At 41.8% G+C, this 11,704-nt stretch overlaps 1 pseudogene across 1 annotated transcript; it reads right to left on the reverse strand.

Moving 5' to 3' along the window:
* Positions 1-692: 692 nt before the first annotated feature.
* Positions 693-1,441, reverse strand: LOC309843258 (large ribosomal subunit protein eL15 pseudogene; annotated as a pseudogene). Its single transcript has 2 exons — positions 1,404-1,441; positions 693-1,317 (listed from the first exon to the last, which is right to left on the reverse strand). The product of its transcript is annotated as a large ribosomal subunit protein eL15 pseudogene (transcript).
* Between the last annotated feature and the right edge of the window lie 10,263 nt (positions 1,442-11,704).

Below are 11,704 nucleotides of genomic sequence, written 5' to 3' on the forward strand. Positions count from 1 at the left end.
ACTCTATTCCCCAATGTGGGGCTTGAACTCAAGACCCTAAGATCAAGAATTGTATGCTGTCCTGACTGACCAGCCAGGTACCCCACCTCTACTACATTATTTTAATGCTGTTCTGTGATTTTTTCCCCCCATTCTGCTAAAAGAAATATTTGAGAGAGAGCATGAATGGAGGAGAGGCAGAAGGAGAGGAAGAGGGACAAGTAGACTTTCTGCTGAGTGCAGAGCCCAACATGGAGCTTGGTCCCAGGACCTGAGATCACCATCTGAGGCAAAGTCAGATGCTTAAATGACTGAGCCACCCAGGTGTCCCTTTTTTCCCCACCCTTGGATTTTATAATTCTAGCATACATACAGAAAATAGTGTGAAAGTGCCTACGTGTTGCTAATAAACTACAAGCTAGTGTGTCCACAGGTATCCATCCTCCAGATACAGAAATGGAAGGTTACCAAACTACCCATGTGAATCTCTTCCATCTTGCATCATCACCCTCCATCCAAGAGGAAAAACCATTGTGTTTGGACATTAGCTTAACCACTGTACTAATCATGCTTTTAATTTTTTGTGTATTATATTGCTTTAACATCTTTGGGTTCTTGCTGCCTCGAGAGACTGCCCCTCCCAGCACTAGGCTGTTGTTATTGTTTTTGACCTAAATTATTTAATAGGTAAGAATTTTACAAACATTACTATATTAGCAGTAACAGTGGGGCTGGATAATATTGTGCCCTCTCTGTGCTGCCTGGTGAGGACCACAAATAATGTGGTGGAACTTGTGACCCTTTCCAAGGCCGTAGTTCTTGGTAGCCTGCAGAAGTCAGCCTTCCCATTTCCCTGTGCTTGTGGACTGGTTTAGTGAACTAGGTGTCAGGATTTCTTCTGATCGCTTTATGGAATGGCTCAATTAGGATAACCTCACAGAATTTGTATGCGCAATCTTCACCAGCCCAATAAGAATTCAAGACTCTCAGAGCCCCAGTGGCATCCAGCTTGTTCCTCTACAACAGACTGAAGATGTTGGGTAAACTTTAGCTGGTTAACACCATGATGGAAAGGCTTGCCATAGGCTGCACCCTTAGGAACTGGATATCTGCAGCCACTACACCACACACATGAAGCCAATATATGACATAAACTTGCTTGGCCTTGTACCCCAGTCTGCATGCTTTATTGGGGCTGGGTTGGGTTGGAGGGCCCTGTGAAGTGCACAGAGCTGGGGGTACTGCCAGCAGCTCACCCTGAGAAGGAGCATTATTACATTGGACGGCTTCCTCCTCCATAGCTCCTGGATGTACTGGTAAGTGCTCCTCTTGGCTTGCCTTTCAGGGGATGGCTGCCTCCAGACAAAGGCAGGACTAGCTAATTTTTATTTTAAAGACAGTAAATAACTTCTTTGGAAGCTTACATATGATTCATATGCAAACCAATCACTCCAGAGCCCATAGTCCAACCACCTCCTTTATCTTAACTCTCATACAATCCAGTATTTCTCCTGCCTTAAATCAACCTAGGGCCAGGTAGCAGACAACTGTGATCCTGGGCCCACTGGAATTATTCAAACTATACAATATTTATCTTTACCTTGCTCTGCCTTGCCTTTCCTGAAGAAACCCCAACACAGCTCTGACCTGTGCTTTTCCCTCATTCCTGTTTTCTGTCTCCTGACTGAACTGATGCTTCCCTATTGATCCTGCATTACCTGGTGTGCCCCCTTCTCTTGGAACTGTTAATAAACTTTCAGTGGCATTAACCTATCTGTGTTATCATCTGGTTACCTTTATAATTTAGGACCCTAGCACAAATCCGTTGGCACAGGTGACTCCGTTTGGTGTGTGTGTGGGGATTCCTCTGGACTGCTCTTGACTTACTTACTATCTATGCCAAAAAGCAAGTTATGCCTGAGGGTACTGGCTACTGGTGCACTTGAACTTTAACCATTACTGCCTTGTTCAGTGTCTGCATGTTCTGTGGTTTTCCAATCTAAATTGTGGTAAGAGATTGACCCCAGGTTCTTGTTATATATAGTTACTATGATTGGGTGTACGAGAGGTCCCCAATCAACATTTTATTAACAAAGTGCTCTACTGGATGAGAAGTCGTGGAAGCATCTAGGGATAATTGGCATATACTAAAAGGGGCATGGTGAAGGTTTCCTGAAAAGTGGGAAGCACAGAATGGTTATCCTCAAGACTACTGTGAGTGTGCTGAGACTGATCCACTGGCCTGCCAACACCGTTAGAGCACACCAAGGGCCACAGTGGAGGGCTTAGGAGACACAAATTGAGTCCCAGGTGCTGTTCCTTCTTTGTGAGAAATCTACTTTGATGGACAAATAAGTCTGGGGTGAATTGTGTTCCACTGATAGGCCATTAAAAGCTGTCATTGAATGTTCCTTGGGAATTGTGACCCTTGGGAAACACTCATCCGTTTGATTTGAAATTTGGACAGGCCCCTCTCATTCTTCAGTAGTTAGGTGGAGGGCGTCCAACCTATGAATAATCCTTGCTTCCAAAAATTTAAATACTGCTTTAAGGGGAAATCCCTGTGTTGATACTTGCTTTGTACTTTGTTCTCTGACCTAGTGGGTTAAAGAAGATCCCATCCATGGAAACTAGTCGCTCAGTGTGTAATGAAAAAGAAAAGAAGGAAGGAATATTTTTGTTTTTGCTTCCCTAAGACCTTTGAGGAGGTTTCTCAGCTCATATGAAGTTGTTAGATTCCTCGTCAGTGTATTTGGGCATTCTTTATTTTTTTAAAAGATTTTATTTATTTACTTAGGAGAGAGAGAGTGAGGGAGCATGAGAAGGGGGAGGGTCAGATGGAGAAACGGACTCCCTGCTGAGCAGGGAGCCCAGTGCGGGACTTGATCCCAGGACTCCAGGATCATGACCTGAGCTGAAGGCAGTCGCTTAACCAACTGAGCCACCCAGATGCCCCGTATTTGGGCATTCTTGAATGCCGCTGCCTATCAGCATGTTAAAAGCATCCTCCTAAAAATCAAATTATCACAAAATCAGGATTCTGCCATTATATTACTCTTGGATTTAAACCACAGCCCCTCTAAATTTGATAGGGATATCCTAGAAAGAGAAGTGGATGCTCATAGGAAGGGCCACTTGGGACTACCAGGAGCTTATCAGGTAAATCCTTCTTCTCCTTCTCCTTCTTCCTCTTCCTCTTCCTCTTCTTCCTCTTCTTCCTCTTCTCTTCTTCTTCTCCTTCTCCTCCTTCTCCTTCTCCTTTTTCTTCTCCTCCTCCTCCTCCTCCTCCTTCTAACAATCCAGGTCAGACAGGAGACTAAATCAATTTTTAAAAAGTAAGGACTGTAGCTTTTTTTGGGAAGCACAAAAAGAGAACTTTTTTGGGGAAGCACAAAAAGAGAACAGCCCCCCAAAAGAGAACTTTAAATTTGGGGCACCCAGGAAATGGGAAATTATACATAATTTTTTAAAAAGATTTTATTTATTTGACAGAGAACACAAGTAGGCAGAGAGGCAGGCAGAGAGAGAGAGAGAAGCAGGCTCTACACTGAGCAGAGAGCCCGATGCGGGGCTCGATCCCAGGACCCTAGGATCACGACCTGGGCCGAAGGCAGAGGCTTTAACCCGCTGAGCCACCCAGGCGCCCCCATAATATTTTAATATAAAATTGAAATTATATAATTTAAGTCCCATAATTAGATCCAATTAGAATTCCAAAATTTGTATGTTAAAATTTCATATCCTAAAAACTTAGATAACTAAACATGTAATAATCATGTGTACAACTATGCAATAACATTTATATACTAAAAAAAGTTATGAAAGAAAAAGATTAAAAGGGGCATTGATTAGCTTTTGTGCCTCTTCAACATAACTTCTACATTAATATTTGCTAAAATATACTAACTGAAAAAGCTTCACAGACTTCATACTGTGTCTCAAATATAGTTATACCTGGGGATCACAGCGTATTTAAACATGATATCCGCTATAATTTTTAAAAAGTAATTGAAAATAGGGGTGCCTGGGTGGTTCAGTTGGTTTGAGCATATGACACTTGATCTCAGGGTTGTGAGTTCAAGCTCTGCATTGAGCCTACTTAGAAAAAGTAATTAAGGGTACCTGGGTGGCTCAGTTGGTTGGGCGACTGCCTTTGGCTCAGGTTATGATCCTGGAGTCCTGGAATTGAGTCCTGCATTGGGCTCCCTGCTCAGAGGGGAGTCTGCTTCTCCCTCTGACCCTCCCCACCTCAGGCTCTCTCTCTCTCATTCTCTCGCAAATAAATAAAATCTTTTTAAAAAGTAATTAAAAATAAAATAGAGAATAAATATGTATGCCTTTCTTTAACTGTAGCCTTACCTAAATTTCCTATAGTCCTGGGATGCCTGGGTAGCTCAGTCACTTAAGCATCTGCCTTTGGCTCAGATCATGATCCCAGGGTCCTGGGATTCAGTTGCACATTGGGTTCCCTGCTCAGTGGGGAGCCTGCTTCTCCCTCTCCCTCTGCTGCTCTGCCTGCTTGTGTTCTCTTGCTCTCCCTGTCAAATAAAAAAAATCTTTTAAAAATAATGAATTCCCATAATCCTAGTATACCTGTTGCCCTAAGATATATCATTTTGAGTATATCTATGACAACAATTATACATTTAAGTGAAGGTAATTTGTTGGCACACGTTTTCTTGATAAACTCCTATGAATCCCTTGTTAAAATAATTATTATGGCCCAATGTAAGTTAAAACAGGGCCACCAAGGATTAAAACTTATTATATAAACCCCATTAGTAAAGTGGAGATCATTTCCATTGGTTCAAAGTTAAATAACACAGTTTTGACTTTTGACCTTTTTTATTTTTTGAAAGAGTCCGATTGTGCTTCTGAGTCAGGGGAGGGGCAGTGGGAGAGGGAGAATCTTCAGCAGGCGCTATGACCCACAGGAGCAAATGTGGAGCTCAATCTCGTGACCCCAAGATCATGACCTGAGCCAAATCAAGAGTTGGATGCTTAACCAACTGAGCCACCCAGGGTGCCCCCAATTATGCCTTTTCTTAAGGCTGAAAATAAGTACATAAAAGGTAAATAAATTCAACCATCCATCCATCTATCCCTTGGCTACCTGGGGAACTCTCTGGGATTAACTGAGTAAACAGCAATGGGTGTTCAAAAACTAAATGAATTGCACTACTAACCATCCTACATGATGGAGCACAGTGGAATGTTGCTAATAAAAATAGGACCCCAGGAAACATCACACTTGGTCAAATTTCAGGCAGTCAGTCATTTTTGGCTCTGGCTGCCCTGGCCAATGAATGCCCCCATCTTCATGGTTATTATGAACTGCTGGGCCATCATCTAAAAATTATCCCCTTCAGTGTCAATAGCTCTGGGAATCTCTTGCCTCACAGATGCCCAAATTACATATTTCTGATATATATACTGAGGCCACAATACATGGTTTTGTCAGGACACTCCTTATTCCCTTTGAAGTTATTGACATTACTAATAGTAACCAAGGCACACATTTCATTTCTCAAAATACACAATTTTGTGCTCTTGGAGAAGGCATTCACTAAAACTTTTATGTACCTGATGGGTCCCAGATGGCCAGTTTAATTGAGAGATGCAAAGATCTGTTCCTTGCGTTGTGCCATTCCTATTTTTCTTTTTATACTCAGTAAGTTGTGGGAGATCCATTTAAATTTTTGTATCATGATTTTTTTTATTTTTGGTTCTCCAAAAATACTTGGTCTACTTTTGATTAGACATTTGCTGAACCGAATCATTTTTAGAAATGTGGTATTTTTTGCATTGGACATTCCAATCCAAGACCAAGATGATTCTCCCTGTTTATTTAAGTCTTCTTCAAAGAGGTTCAATATTTTAAAATTTTCTCCCCACAAAAGCTCTGCAAGATATTAGATTCATTCTTAAGTACTTAAAAATTTCTTACCATAATTTTATTACACATATATCTTATGTATTTTAAATTTCCTGATTGTCAGTATACAATATGTAGGTGGTTTTCATATATCGAAATTTATCCAGCAGCCTTGTTAAATTTTATCTAAAATTCTGATATTTACGTAATCTTTTGGGGTTCTCACATAAGCAATCCTATCATTTAAAATAATGACAGTTTTATTTTTGTTTCAATCTTTAGAACATTTGTATCTTTTTCTTGCTTTCCTGAATAAATAAAATGTCTAGTAAAATAATGACTAGCAGTTGTAAAATAAGCATACCTTTTGTTAATATCAATGGGCTACATATTGCATCTTTACCATTTGCTTTATTGGTGTTGTAAATTTGATAAGGTTAAAGTTTTTTCCTACCTTTCATAGTTTAGGAAGGCTTTCTCATAAGTGCCACTGAGTTTATTATGTGCTTTTCTGATTGCTCTGAAATGGTGAATTTCTTCCATGATCTAATTCAAGTCCTTAGAACTGAATATTTGAATGACTAAATGAATAAAAGGACTCTTTTTAAAAAATGTGGTGAATTCATTGAATTTCCAATGTTATAGTAACCTTGTTATTCTAGGAAAACAAAACTTGGACATAAAGAATTGCCTTTAAAATTTTCTGAATGTATTCTATATACTGATATTTTAAAGATTTTATTTATTTATTTGACAGAGAGAGAGAGAGAGAGGGAATACAACCAGGGGGAGGGACAGAGGGAGAGGGAGATGTAGGCTTCCTGCTGAGCCGGGAACCTGATGTGGGGCTCAATCCCAGGGTCCTGGAATCATGACCTGAGAGGAAGGCAGATTCTTAACTGACTGAGCCAACCAGGTGCCCTACGTACTGGTATTTTATTTTTATTTATTAAAGATTTTATTTATTTACTTGACAGACAGAGATCACAAGTAGGCAGAGCGGCAGGCAGAGACAGAGAGAGGGGGAAGCAGGCTCCCCCATGAGCAGAGAGCCTGACATGGGGCTCAATCCCAGGACCCCGGGATCATGACCTGAGCTGAAGGCAGAGGCTTAACCCACTGAGCCACCCAGGCGCCCCTTTTTGTTTATTTAAAAAAAAAGATTTTATTTATCTATTTGACAGAGAAACAGTGATAGAGGGAATGCAAGCAGGGGGAGTGGGAGAGGGAGAATCAGGCTCCCTCCAGAGCAGGGAGCCCCATGGGATGCTGGGCTCCATCCCAGGACCCTGGGATCATGCTTCAGCTGAAGGCAGATGCTTAACGACTGAGCCACCCAGGCGCCCCTATACTGGTATTTTAGATATTTAATAAATATGTTTGATTAACATTAGCCTGTAATATTCTTTTCTTACTGTATTTTCCCCTGTTTCCTTGTGTGAAGATAAGAGTATTTCCTCTCCTTTTAAAAATTTTTTATTTAAATAATCTCTGCACCCCACGTGGGGTTCAAACTCACTACCTCGAGATCAAGAGTTGTATGCTTAGGGCGCCTGGATGGCTCAGTGGGTTAAAGCCTCTGCCTTTGGCTCAGGTCGTGATCCCAGGGTCCTGGGATCGAGCCCCACATCGGGATCTCTGCTCTGTGGGGAGCCTGCTTCCTCCTCTCTCTCTGCATGCCTCTCCGCCTACCTGTGATCTCTGTCAAATAAATAAAATCTTTTTTTTTTTAAAGACTTTATTTATTTATTTGACAGACAGAGATCACAAGCAGGCAGAGAGGCAGGCAGAGAGAGAGGAGGAAGCAGACTCCCTGACGAGAAGAGAGCCCAATGCGGGGCTCGATCCCAGGACCCTGAGACCATGACCTGAGCCGAAAGCAGAGGCTTCAACCCACTGAGCCACCCAGGCGCCCCAAATAAATAAAATCTTAAAAAAAAAAAAAAAAGAGTTGTATGCTCTTCCAACTGAGCCAGCCAGGTCTCCCCTCCTTTTTTAAAAAAAAATGAATTTTTTCAGTGTTTCAAGATTCATTGTTTATGCACCACACCCAGTGCTCCATGCAATACCTGCGGTCCTTAATACCCACCACCTGGCTCACGCAACCTCCCACCTCCCTCCCCTACAAAACCCTCAGTTGGTTTCTCAGAGTCCACAGTCTATCATGGTTCGTTTCCCCCTCTGGTTTCCCCCAACTCACTTTTCCTTTCCTTCTCCTAATGTCCTCCATGTTATTCCTTATGCTGCACAAGTAAGTGAAATCATACAATAATTGACTTTCTCTGCTTGACTTATTTCACTCAGCATAATCTCTTTCAGACCTGTCCATGTTGATACAAATAATTTAATTTAATTGATACAATAATTTAATTTAATAAATTAAATTATTTATTTTCAGAAAAACAGTATTTTTTTCACCACACCCAGTGCTCCATGCAATCCGTGCCCTCTATAATACCCACCACCTGGTTCCCCAACCTCCCCCCCCCCACTTCAAACCCCTCAGTTGTTTTTCAGGGACCATAGTCTCTCATGATTCACCTCCCCTTCCATTTTCCCCCAACTCCCTTCTCCTCTCTAACACCCCTTGTCCTCCATGATATTTGTTATGCTCCACAAATAAGTGAAACCATATGATAATTGACTCTCTCTGCTTGACTTATTTCACTCAGCATAATCTCTTCCAGTCCTATCCATGTTGCTACAAAAGTTGGGTATTCGTCCTTTCTGATGGAGGCATAATACTCCATAGTGTATATGGACTGCCCCCTCCTTTTGATAAACTTTAAAAGTATTTCCTATGATAAGAATGGTTTCTTTTATATAAGGAAAAATTCACCCTTTACATTATTTGCATCTATATTAGTTGTCACTAGTTATTGCATCTTGTTTTCCTTTTTTGGAATGATTTTAAAGCAAGCATCAAATAGTTTTATGTTTTTTAGGACTGCTGAGGTTTCCAATTTCATTTTAAGTCAGTTTAGGCAAGTTGTGTTTTCCCAGGCATTTTTCTATTTCAAATTTAGCATCAAAATTCATAATATTTTCTTATAATTTATTATTTGTGGATTTTGTAAATACTGCCATCTGTTTCTACATTCTCTCTAGTCTATCCATTAGAGTCCGTAGCATTTTAGTCACAATTGATTTATATTTGATCATTCCAACATTCCTGCCATCTCTGAATCTAATTTTGATACTTGTACAATCTCTTCCAAATTATTTTCCCTTCTACTGTTTTATATAATTATATTATAATTAACTAGGTTTAAAAAAACTGCTGTAAATAAGACTTGAGCTATGTGATGATGCTAAGGTTTGGTGGAAAGGGAAGCATTGTACAGACCTATGAGCAGATCTCATTCTTTTAGTGACCCTTTACCTCTGAACTGTGGATTTCACACATGCTCCTGCTTTTCTCTCTTTGGTGGTATAGGATTGCTAGAGTTGGCTGGAGGTGTTTTCCTTCTCCTGCTCGCATGTGGAGCCCATCTGGGGTAGAGTTGTGTATATCCCTTCCTGCAGGTGAGTTAGGTTCCCATAAATTCCCAGCAGGTCAGGCTCTGGTTAAATAGTTTGTCCTGAGGGCAGACCTTGTTAAGGTTAGAATGCTCTGGCATTTTTCAACATGGTCCCTTTTACCTTCATCTTTCCAGAAGTCTGAGGAGATTTTTCTCGTTTTCGTGGTGGAACCTGTTTGAGCTCCTACAGGTACCTGTTTGAGCTCCTACAGGTACCTGTTTGAGCTCCTACAGGCACACATCCTGCAAATGTGAGGGGCCTCTTGGTTACTGGGTTCCCCTGGACTTTTTATGTCAGACTTGCCCATGCCGGCCTCCATCAGTTTGTCAATTGCAGTTCGTCAATCTCTCTCTTGGTACTTGTTGCCGCAGAGGTTTGTGGGCACTGGTTTCTATCTAGAGTGTTGTGATTCTCTGTAATTGCTTGTCATTCTCTCCAATTTTGTAGGTGCTATTTGCCCTGAAATGTCTGTTTCTCTGCTGGGTTAAGAAGAATTGTTGATTCTTCAGGTTCCTCAGCTTTTCATTCCTTGTTGGAACAGAGTGACCACTTCCAGTTTCTTACAGAACATCCTGGGAATTGGCATTCTCTCATTTACTTTTTAAAATGCGAAATGGGGGGCCCCTGGGTGGCTCAGTGGGTTAAGACTCTGCCTTACAGCTCAGGTCATGATCCCAGGGTCCTGGGATTGAGCCCCGCATCGGGCTCTCTGCTCAATGGGGAGCCTGCTCTCCCCGCCCCCCCCCCCGCCTGCTGCTCTGCTTACTTGTGATCTCTCTCCCTCCCTCCGTCAAATAAATAAAATCTTAAAAAAATAAAATGCAGAATGAGTGTTTTTTTTTTAAATATTTATTTATTTATTTGTCAGAGTGCATAAAGAGGGGGAACAGTAGGCAGAAGGAGAAGCAGACTCCCCCATGAGCAGGGAGTCTGATATGGGACTCGATCCCAGCACCCTGGGATCATGACCCAAGCCGAAGGCAGATGCTCAATTGACTGAGCTACCGAGGTATCTCTAAAATGAGAAATGAGGGGCACCTGGGTGGCTCAGTGGTTAAAGCCTCTGCCTTTGGCTCATGTCATGATCCCAGGGTTCTGGGATCGGCCCCACATCGGGCTCTCTGCTCAGGGGGGAGCCTGCTTTTTCCTCTGTCTCTCTGCCTGCCTCTCTGCCTCCTTGTGATCTCTGTCAAATGAATAAATAAAATCTTTGAAAAAAAATGAGAAATGAGTGCTAAGTTTTATCAGATGATTTTTTTTCACCTTCCCTTGCAATAATTCAGTTTTCTTTCTACTCTATTAACCGTGTTGAGACAATATCTGACTATAAGCCACTCTTGCAATCCTGGAATAAACCTGGTTATAGAGCATTATTCGTTTGTGTCCTAGATAGATTAGTTTTGCTAATATCTTATTTAGAATGCTTGCATACAAATATATGTTCTCTTGAAATGTCACTGAGTATGGCTCATTTAATTTTACTAAGTGCCACTCAGTATTCTAGTGTTCTTGAGCAAGTGCATTGTTGTGTCAGTCTTAGCCTATTGATAACGATGCTCTCAGCTAGAAATGCCTAGGGGCACTCACCTGGGCCTGTACACTTGTTGGGAGCCCTGCATCATTCCCCCAGGTGAATTCAATGTTGTAGTTGGACCAGCCCTTGTGGTTCTTATACTGATTGCAAGGTGTACTTCAGCAACAACCATCAGGGAATTTTCAAAAAAGAAAACAAAACCCCTCCTCCTAAACACAAGGTCATAGATGGTAAAGGCATTCCCAGGGATACATACCAAGGTGGGTCAAGGGAAGAGGGGAGGGAGAGTATGAGCCTGTGTGCATACCCCTGGGACTCTGTCTGTATTGGGTCAAGGGTGGGATGTCTAGGTCATGGATTGACTACCCCCAACACCCCCTTTGAATTCACTTTTTTTAAAGATTTTATTTATTTATTTGACAGACAGAGATCACAAATAGGCAGAGAGGCAGGCAGAGAGAGGGGGTGGGGGAATCAGGCTGCCTGCTGAGCAGAGAGCCCCATGTGGGGCTCAAACCCAGGACCCTGAGATCATGACCTGAGCTGAAGGCAGAGGCTTAACCCACTGAGCCACCCAGATGCCCCTTGAATTCACTCTTTATCGGTGAATTTAAAATGTAACAAGAGAGTCACTCAAGTCGTCAGTTCTCTCGATCACCCAGGGCTTTCTGAAAGGGGAACTTCATAGGTGAGATAGCTTGGGTCTTTAGTTGAGCAGGGGGCAATGTTTATTCAAGATGGATCTTTTTTTCTTTTCTTTTCTTTTTTTTGAGAGAGAGAGAAAGTGAGAGAGC

This window comes from Mustela nivalis (assembly GCF_964662115.1).
Source record: "Mustela nivalis genome assembly, chromosome: 1".
Taxonomy (NCBI): domain Eukaryota; kingdom Metazoa; phylum Chordata; class Mammalia; order Carnivora; family Mustelidae; genus Mustela; species Mustela nivalis.